The sequence below is a fragment of the Triticum aestivum genome, chromosome 6D, assembly GCF_018294505.1.
Source record: "Triticum aestivum cultivar Chinese Spring chromosome 6D, IWGSC CS RefSeq v2.1, whole genome shotgun sequence".
NCBI lineage: Eukaryota > Viridiplantae > Streptophyta > Magnoliopsida > Poales > Poaceae > Triticum > Triticum aestivum.
Genome location: NC_057811.1, coordinates 90,505,727 through 90,515,145, shown reverse-complemented (window position 1 = coordinate 90,515,145; position 9,419 = coordinate 90,505,727). Strand labels below are relative to the sequence as shown.

The 9,419-nt window shown below is 42.2% G+C and overlaps 1 long non-coding RNA gene across 19 annotated transcripts; it reads right to left on the bottom strand.

The window, feature by feature from the left end:
• Positions 1–256: 256 nt before the first annotated feature.
• On the bottom strand, positions 257–8,862 carry LOC123143778 (uncharacterized). 19 transcript variants are annotated; one of them, XR_006471032.1, is made up of 14 exons: positions 6,883–8,862; positions 6,716–6,737; positions 5,436–5,563; positions 3,557–5,325; positions 2,941–3,198; positions 2,682–2,749; positions 1,953–2,073; positions 1,671–1,766; positions 1,523–1,585; positions 1,333–1,418; positions 1,093–1,112; positions 957–1,016; positions 813–873; positions 257–713 (listed from the first exon to the last, which is right to left on the bottom strand). It is a non-coding gene; the product is annotated as an uncharacterized lncRNA (long non-coding RNA). The 19 variants fall into 19 exon arrangements; XR_006471030.1 differs by having other exon boundaries at positions 1,953–2,066; XR_006471037.1 differs by having other exon boundaries at positions 1,968–2,066.
• Positions 8,863–9,419: the final 557 nt, after the last annotated feature.

The window sequence follows — 9,419 nt, the reverse complement described above, 5'->3', positions numbered from 1 at the left end:
AAGGTAATGCAAACTGTGTGTAATGCAAACAATACAAAGAAGGTAACTGCAGCTCCCTCCACATTTTCACATCCGGGCTTGGGACCGGCATAGGCAGTGTTAAACCACAACAATACAAAACACAAATTATACAACAACATCAATCATTCAAGCAAAGCATACAGGACACACAATCAAGCAAATGCAATATCAATGCAGCTCCCTCCACATTTTCACATCCGGGCTTGGGACCGGCAAAGGCAGTGTTAAACCACAACAAACAAAACATACAACACCAATCATTCAAGCAAAGCATTCAGGACACACCATCAAGCAAAGCATACAGGACACACCATCAAGCAAAGCATACAGCACACACCATCAAGCAAATGCAATATTAATTCAAACACACACAGTCACAGTCACACACAGATTCAGTCACACACACACAGTAACAGTCACACAGAGTCAGTCACACAGAGTCAGTCACACATACACAGTCACAGTCACACACAGTCAGTCACACACACAAGAGATAGAAAGGGCACAAACAGAAAGCTAATACTACAAGCAAGACCCATGATGTAAGTTGTTTGGCATGCAGTACCTTCCAGGAATAACTTTTGATATTTCTGCTCATTTATTCCCATATACCTGATGGCATTAATCAGTTCATGTTCCTCCTCGTAGTCCAAGCATCATTCCATATGTTTGGATTCAGATGATTATGCCACCTAAGATGTTTTGAATGAATTCAAAAATCAGCTTCATATTAACAACTAAGATGTTTTGAATGAATTCAAAAATCAGCTTCATATTAACAACTGCATCACCTAGACCAAATGTGTATCCCCCGATAGCAGCCATAACTTGATTGAAGAATAGAGCAACCGTCTGAAGAAAGAAGAACAAAATAGTTAGCACGGCCTGCGAATAGAGAAAGAGTCAAGAAATAACAAGTTACTCAAGGCAATTACCTGTTCATTAGCGATCGGAGGAAGTCCACCGAAGTAAACACGCCAAGCATGCCGAGTAACCTAAGAAAAGAGTGGTCAGACATATGCATCACAGAACAAGAAAAATCTCAAGCACAAAACAAAAAATCGAGCATACCTGCTACGTCATGGCAGTGGCTGAATTGGATCGATGCAAAGGGAAGAAAGAATTAGAAAGTAATAACAAAACATTGAATAATAAAGAAGCGTGATCGATCACAGGTGGGTTCATTCTGCCATCACCAACTAAACTGCAAATTAGAGTGAATCTGGTCATGTTGTGATAGCAGAATGGACTATCCATGATTTGAGTACGAGCTACACAGAATCATAAAAGGAGCACAGTCACAGTAGTCACCTGTCCTAGGGTGGATAAATTGAACATGTTCGAGAGCATGTTCGGAAACATCCCAGGATCAGCAGCAGGAAGTTCTGGTAGCTGACCTGCAATGCATCAACAAAGAATTGTTACCAGTGTGTTTACCTTGCACATAGGGGGGAAATGCATTTCAGCAAACCATATAAAAATAAAACAATCAAAAGAATACCTTGCAATGAGACCATTTTGTTAGTCCATAGTTGTTTACAAGGTCAATAATTTTTTCATCTTCCTGTAGAAAAAGTATCATAAATATAACTATTAAAATGTGCAAAATCTTTTTTTTCTCGAGCAAAGTCAGGAGTGCAATGACAAACCTCTTGAGTCCAAGGACATTTGATGAGTTCAGTGTTAAAGAACCTTCTGCCATGGATGTAAGCATTGCACCTCTGTCCTATCCGGAAATAATTCAGCTGCGTAGGTAGATACTGACACAATATGTGAGCTCACCACACTTGCATATACAGAACAACATCCAAAGAAGTATGGCATTACTATATTACTAGCTAAAATGTGGGATATGCATTCATAAGGTATTAGCAGCCGTAAGATAAATATTGTGTACAAAATTGGAAGGAGTTAAATTCGAGAAGGGTTACCATACAAACACAGACCAGGTTGATGAATGATCCACGGCTTCAGTTCAAACACAAGAAGCACACCATCAGAACCATAACAAATCAAATTAGCCATCATGAAAACCTCCATCCACCCTGGATTCTACATATACGTCATTTTGAGCACAAACATCATACTTGTGGTAGGAAAATATACAACAATGAATTGAAGAGTGTCCAAAGGGCAATGATACTACCAACTACAGAGGTATGTAGGTCATAAAATTACATGCCCATGACCTTATAGAAATTTCCATGCATTATCAGGTGCCAATAGGTAGTTATGGAGCGCTTGCAAAATGACACACAGTCACAGTCAACACACACACACACACACACACACAGTCACAATCAATGCACAGTCACAGTCATAAAATGACACACAGTCACAGTCAACACACACGCACACACACAATGGAGCGCTTGCACACAAGAAACAGACAAAGAAACACACACAATCAGTCACACACACAAACAGTCAGTCACACACAATCACACAGACACAATGGAATGCTTGCACACAAGAAACAGACATAGATAGGATGAACTAATCAAAGACATGAGAAAAAGTGAACTATTTGTTCAAGCTTCCCGTTCAGAACCTTCAACTCCAAACCTCTCTCTGCATTACCCAACTACAAGCCAGGAGGCCACTACTGTTATATAAACAAACACAAGTGTAAGAGAGCCAGAGAGCAAATTAGGAGGTACCTTTTCTTTATCACCAAATTTCAGAGTCTGCACGTACCAAAAATTGTATTTTGTGTCACAAGATGAACCTAAAGAACTCACCAGGAAAATACTCAAATTAACAGATCAAGTGAATCATGGAGAACATCATGTAGAATAGTAGTCCAACAAATCCAAAGCAATTCAAGTATATATGTAGATAATCAGAGCTCATGTACATGCAAACCTTTCCCTCCCATAAGGTGATAAATTTGCAAGCTGAAGATCAAAATTTGATTACCTTAGTTGGTAAAACAGAAAGCGATAGGAACCCTGAGCAGTCCTTGGCATGCCAGTTTGTATGACTGTAGAGATGAGCTAAAATTAGAATGATGAGTTGTTCAGATCAAGACGGCCCTCAGAAGCAGCCGTCTTTTGTTTATACTTGAAGTCATCAAGGCCAATTAGTCGTGGAATTGCCAAAATACTTCTGGTGCCATAGATATCTAACTTCTTTCTCAAAGAAATATTCCAATGATTCTTTATAGAACTATCTGTCCTGAAAAGAGTAACATACTATCAGCCATAGATATCTAACTTCTTTCTCAAAGAAATATCCCAATGATTATTTATAGAACTATCTGTCCTGAAAAGAGTAACATACTATCAACATGAATACTTGTGAAGTGAACAAGGAAACCATGGCTAAGTAAGCATTTTGGGACTACATACATCAGTATCGCAAAATGTAAAAAACATATTCCAATGATTCTTTATAGAATTTTCGGTCCTGGAAACAGTAACATACTATCAGCATGAATACATAATCTTGTGAAGTGAACAAGGAAAACATGGCTAAATAAGCGTTTTGGGACTACAGACATCAGCATCACAAAATGTAAAAACCATAAATATACCTGCGCTGTAAGCAAACACAACCCATCAGTGTCCTTAGCAACGCAAGGAAGAGCAAATGTGACATTTGTCTATATCCTACCTGAAATACTTAGAAAAGCATTATTCCAGTGATTGGGCATCGGTAATACAAAAAGAAAAGAATATGATATCCACATAAGACATAACGAAACACAAATATCACAAAAAATGTATTGTCAAACACCAACATGATTATTATGATAAGAAAAACAAGGAACAAAAACAGGGAAAAGGGTGCTGTGATGAGTGAGTGAGATAAACAGGGAAAAGGGCATGGGGATGCATTGGATGCCAAATCGGCCACGCAAAGGAGTGGAAGCCAAGCAAGTGAGTGTTACAAGAATCAAACTTTTCTGCTCAACCTATCATCATCTATCAGCAGGAGAGAAGCCTGGCCAGTGTCTCTGGATCCCTGCCTGCTCGAAACGGCCTACATGGTTTGCATCCCTCAACACATCCCCATATATGGGGAGACGACACTCGAACACAAGCAAAGCATGAAGAAGAAACCAATTGGACAGACCATATAAGCAGTAACACAATCAGAATCACCCCATCTAAGCAGTCAAACACAGTCACACACAGACCATGGAGTGCTTGCACACATGAAACAGACAAAGAAACACACATAGATAGGGGCACATCACACACACACATAGTCAGACACACAGTCAAGACACACACAATGGAGCACTTGCACACAAGAAACACATAAAGAAACAGACATAGATAACTCAGAAAGCTATAAAGAAGTTCTAGAAACTGAATGAGAAACTGATTTCTGTAGAGTGGTGAGGGTAATTCAGATCTTCATTCCTGAAAACAGGAAGCTAGTTAGATCATCATCACTACCCACAAGTTTGTAGGCACAGAGACGCATGCTTATTCTTGTCACAAAATCTAGGCAAAGCAAGAAAAGCATTATTTCAGTGACTGGACAACAGTAATTGATATCATATCTCATGCATAATTGAGTCAATGAACCTCAAAAAGGAACAAAGAACAGTAGAAATGTATTGTCGAACACCACGGTAAATGATTATGATAAGAAAAATTGACAGTGTGAATGTTCATGCACACGCAAAAGAAATACCACTTGCAAACAAAACCTACTTGCGTTGAACATAAATTAAATTACAAAATTAGCAGATTTACACTATATTAGGCAACAACCAAGTTATAAACAAACATAGCAGAAAGTCTATATGCAATCCAAATCCTAATCACGCCCAGGCTTCCCAAGTGCATGGCTTACATAGCGACAAATACAGAAGTCAGCATTCTTGATATTTTAACCAGTGAGTACAAAATTTGCTCCATAAAATTTAACAGGACAAACAAAAGGGGCAGTGACAAAAGTGAGCAGCATTGATAAAAAAACATGTGATGAACTTGCTTTCACAGATGAAAAATTCTGGAGTTATGCTCACAGTATAATCATATGCCCAGGTGTGCAATTTCAAAATTCTGGAGTTATGCTATGCAATCTAGAACGAAATCTATGGGACTATCAGCACCTCATCTAGTACTCCTATGAAAATGGAAATAGCAACACGAGAAAAAAAAGCAGGAAACCTTGTCCTACAGTAGCAGCAGCAGGTGTTCAATTAGTCAAGCAGCAGCCACCAAGCTAGGAATGCAGATTACCTTTGATATGGTCAAAGCCGGGCTCCACTGTTCCTTGAGAATGTCAAGGCAAATGCTCCGTTGTTCTGATGTTTGAGTGGAACACCTTGGTGCGGAAAGAGACCTGAACTAGGTTCATGTCTGAATGTCAGAAAAAACAGATAAGATAGCAAGCAGCAGCAAACTAGTTGTTTGAGGACCCCCAAGACATTTGTGCGGTACACTGGAAATTACCTTCGGGGGCTTGAAGGGATAATCCTGTGGGAAATGGATGTTCACCAAAAATAGACCACCGGTAACCGGGCTGTCCGAGGGTCCCATGATAGTGACCTGCCAGTGGAACATGTCCTCACCTACAGGACCTGCCCGAATAAAAGGAAAGTAATACGGTATTACACAACAGTCAGACAAGCATTTGTATGAAGCCAGTCAAGTATGAGTAAGAAACAAGTCATATTTGCTGCGAGACCAAACAGCGGCCAGCTTTAGTTATGTGTGAACAAGTTCAAAATTAGGCATGAAATTATATTATCAAGGGTTATCCATCATATACACGTCCAGTACAATGATTAGAATAATTCAAAGTTCATTGATTTTAATTTAAGAGGTTAATGGCACCAACTGCTGTATTAAAAAACATCAAGTCACCCAGGAGGCCAGGACATCCACTGAAGCCACTTATTCTCCACAAAAACACAGAACATAAGGTTTACACACATTATGAATGCTAAAGTTGCTTCAGTAATTATATTTCTTCCTGTATGCATTGATAGACCAAGGAAAACAGATGACCATTACAACCTCACCTACTAAAACATAGGATTCTCTCTATTGGTTAGGATGGTATTGTTCATGTTCCTCAAATCAGATTTACACAACAGGAACAATGCTAAAGTTGCTTCAGTAATTATATTTCCTCCAGTATGCATTGATAGACCAAGGAAAACAGGTGATCATGCAACCTACTAGAACAGAGGCCACTTTTGACAGTTCTCTCTATTGATTAGGCTAGTACTGTTTGTGTTTCTTAACTCAGATTTAACAACATTACCAAAGATAAAGTTGCTTCAGTAATTATATTTATTCCAATATGCGTTAATAGACTAAGGAAGACAGGTGATCATTGCCACCTCACCTCCTAAAACATAGTTCACTCCTGAAAATTCTCCCTATTGGTTTGGTTGGTATTGTTTATGTTTCTTAAATAGTCTAGTCCATGCCTAACATATTAGATTGGTATTGTCTATGTTTCTTAAATAGTGCTAGTCTGCCTAACTGTCCATATAAACTGTGAAGTCCTTGGCGATTTTAATTTCTTTTGGTTATGGCAGTTAAGATAGGTTGGCATACTTTAACCTGACAAAACAAAATCCAAGGAAGTATGGCGTTACTATATAACTAGCTAAAATGTGGGATATGCATTCATAAGGTTACCATTACCAGCCATGAGATAAACAATGTGTAAAATATAGGAACAAGTTAAATTCGAGAGGGATTATCATCCAAACACATACCAGGTTGACGAGCGATCCACGGCTTCAGTTAAAACACCAGAAGCACACCATCAGAACAACGATAATGAATCATATTAGCCATCATGAAAATATCCATGCAAATAGGTAAATAAACACTTTGGGACTACAGGCATCAGCATCGCAAAATGTAAAGAATGTAAATATACCTGCACTATATGCCAACTCAACCCATCAGTGTCCTTAGCAACACAATACAGAGCAAATGTGATATGTCCAGATCAACATGTCTGTACCTCAAATACTTAGAAAAGCATTATTCCAAGGACTAGACAACAGCAATATACCCAAAAAAAGAATATGATATCCACATAAGACATAATCACAAAAAAGTTCAGAAAAAAAGAATAGTGCTAGGTCTGTTACCTATGATCAGGAACTACATATGCCAAAGTTAGATACCAATCAACAAACAGCAATCAATCTTAATAACCATACACAAACAGCAATCAATTGTGCCATATAAACATGTACCATCTCAAGGCAATAAACAACAATCAATCGTGCCATATAAACATACCATCTCAAGGCAACAAACAGCAATCAATCAAAGAACAAAATACAATCTATCTCAAGGCAATCAGTCAAACAACAAACAACAATCCATCTCAAGGCAATCAGTCAAACAACAAACAACAATCCATCTCAAGGCAATCAATCAAACAGCAAACAACAGTCAATCAATCGTGCCATATGGGAAGATAAGCAAAGCATGATAACAATAAACAACTGAAAAGAAGAGCATCAGAACAACGGTAACAGACAAGAATAGGATTCTCTGCATCTATGATGGAAGCACACACGCCTGCCGATAGAACAAGAATCAACAGAGGGCAACGAGAGTATCACAAGGGCGCATGCGTTTGAGATCTGAAAATAACCGACGAACAACACAGGTGATGGAACAGAGGAACCGATTTGACACTGCTCCAATTTCGAAAGCAGAACCCATCGTTCCTGCAACCGTCGCCCCGACGCGAACACGAACGCACGATCGTGAGATAATAGAAGCGCACGCACAAGTTTCTCAAACAGAAACGCAGGAACCATCGCTCCACCGTGAACACGAAATGCGGGATCGTCAGATAACAGAAGCGCACGCGTTTCTCAAACAGAATTGCTAGCTCGCAAACCAGACGGTGACCCAAACCGACCGACCGCTCGCTCGCTTCCTCCCAGAGTCGCAGGGACGGAGACCCCCGACGAGGCGGCCTCAAGAACACGCGAGAGCATCAAGGCGACAGCGAGGACGAGCAAAATCATATCAGAAGCGATTCTAAACGGGCGACGGCGAGGACGAGCAAATCAAAACAGACGCGATTTCTATCTAAACGGATGAATCGAGGACGAGCAGACGCGCTTCATCAAATTAAAACAGACGAATCAAGGACGAGCAAAACTGAATCAAATAAACCAGACGCGATTCTTGTAATCTAAGCGGGCCAATCGAGCGAGGACGAGCAACATGAAACCAGAGGCGAGAGGAGGAGAGGCACGAATCACCTAACCAGACGCGAGAGGAGCAGAGGCTCTACACATTGCCTCGGAAGGGCGGGTCGATCCAAAGAAGACGATCTTGAACACGCCGGCGGCGGCGGTGGAGCGCGACCGCAGGGACTGCCACCCGGACCAGGTGGCGGCGGAGGAGCGCGACCACGTGGACTGCCACCCGGACCAGGCGGCGGCGGCGGAGGAGCGCGTCGACGAGCACCACCGCCCCCCTGGCCACCACCCGGAGGACCCTGCCCTCCACCTCGACGCACCGCGCGCAGCTGGCGCACGACGCTGGTGGAGCGGCGCGAGGGGCTCGGACCCGCAGGCGGAGAGGGAGCAGGGCGCGAGCGGGCGGGCGGATGGATTTGGAATCGGAGGCGAGAGGCGCGGCCCGGACGAAGAGAGGAGGAGCGGACCGGCCAAAGGGCGGACCTTTATAGCCGTGGCGGAGGCGGTGGCTGCGGGCGGAGCCTTGTCCTTGCCGGACACGGCTTCGCCGAGGTGCTCATGGCGTGGCTGCGGATGTGAAATCAAAGGGAGGAGTATATAAGTGGAGCCGGTGGGTTGGGGCTGGATCCGGATCGGGTCGGCGGCGGCGCTTTCCTTTTCTTGATTGAATTGGGAGCGGAACGGGAGATTTGGGGTGTGTTTGGTTCACAGCCAACGATGACCATACCAAAAAATTGGCGTGCCCGCATGATTTGGCTATCGTTTGGGCTGGGGCCAAAATTTTGGCTCGCCCACCACGCCCTGGACCTTCCCATGTTATTTTCGCCAATTCTTTGGCTCGTCGTCGGCGCGGAAAACGTTCGCCAATAAATTGGCGAGTTCGACGCCCGCTCTTCCGTACGTGAATACGCTGTATTGGAATGACAGGCGAATTATCCGGCCAAATAAACGCTAACTGAATCTAAACCTTCCCGCGCTATCGCAAATCTACCTGATTAAATTGGGTGTTTGCCTCCATAATTAACTGCAGCCCTTTTTCTGCGTGAGAGTCGCTCCACGCACGCCATGCATGCTGGTACTGCCTCCGTAATCCAAAGCAACCCTAATAACAATTGCAGCGATTTGTTTCCTAATCGTGTTTTCAATGCCGTGGACTTTAGTCTCGTTGACCTTATAATCCCTTCTATTTTTTTTTGGCGGAACGGCCCATAGTCCTTTATGCGTCTCACTCTTTTAGCAGCCT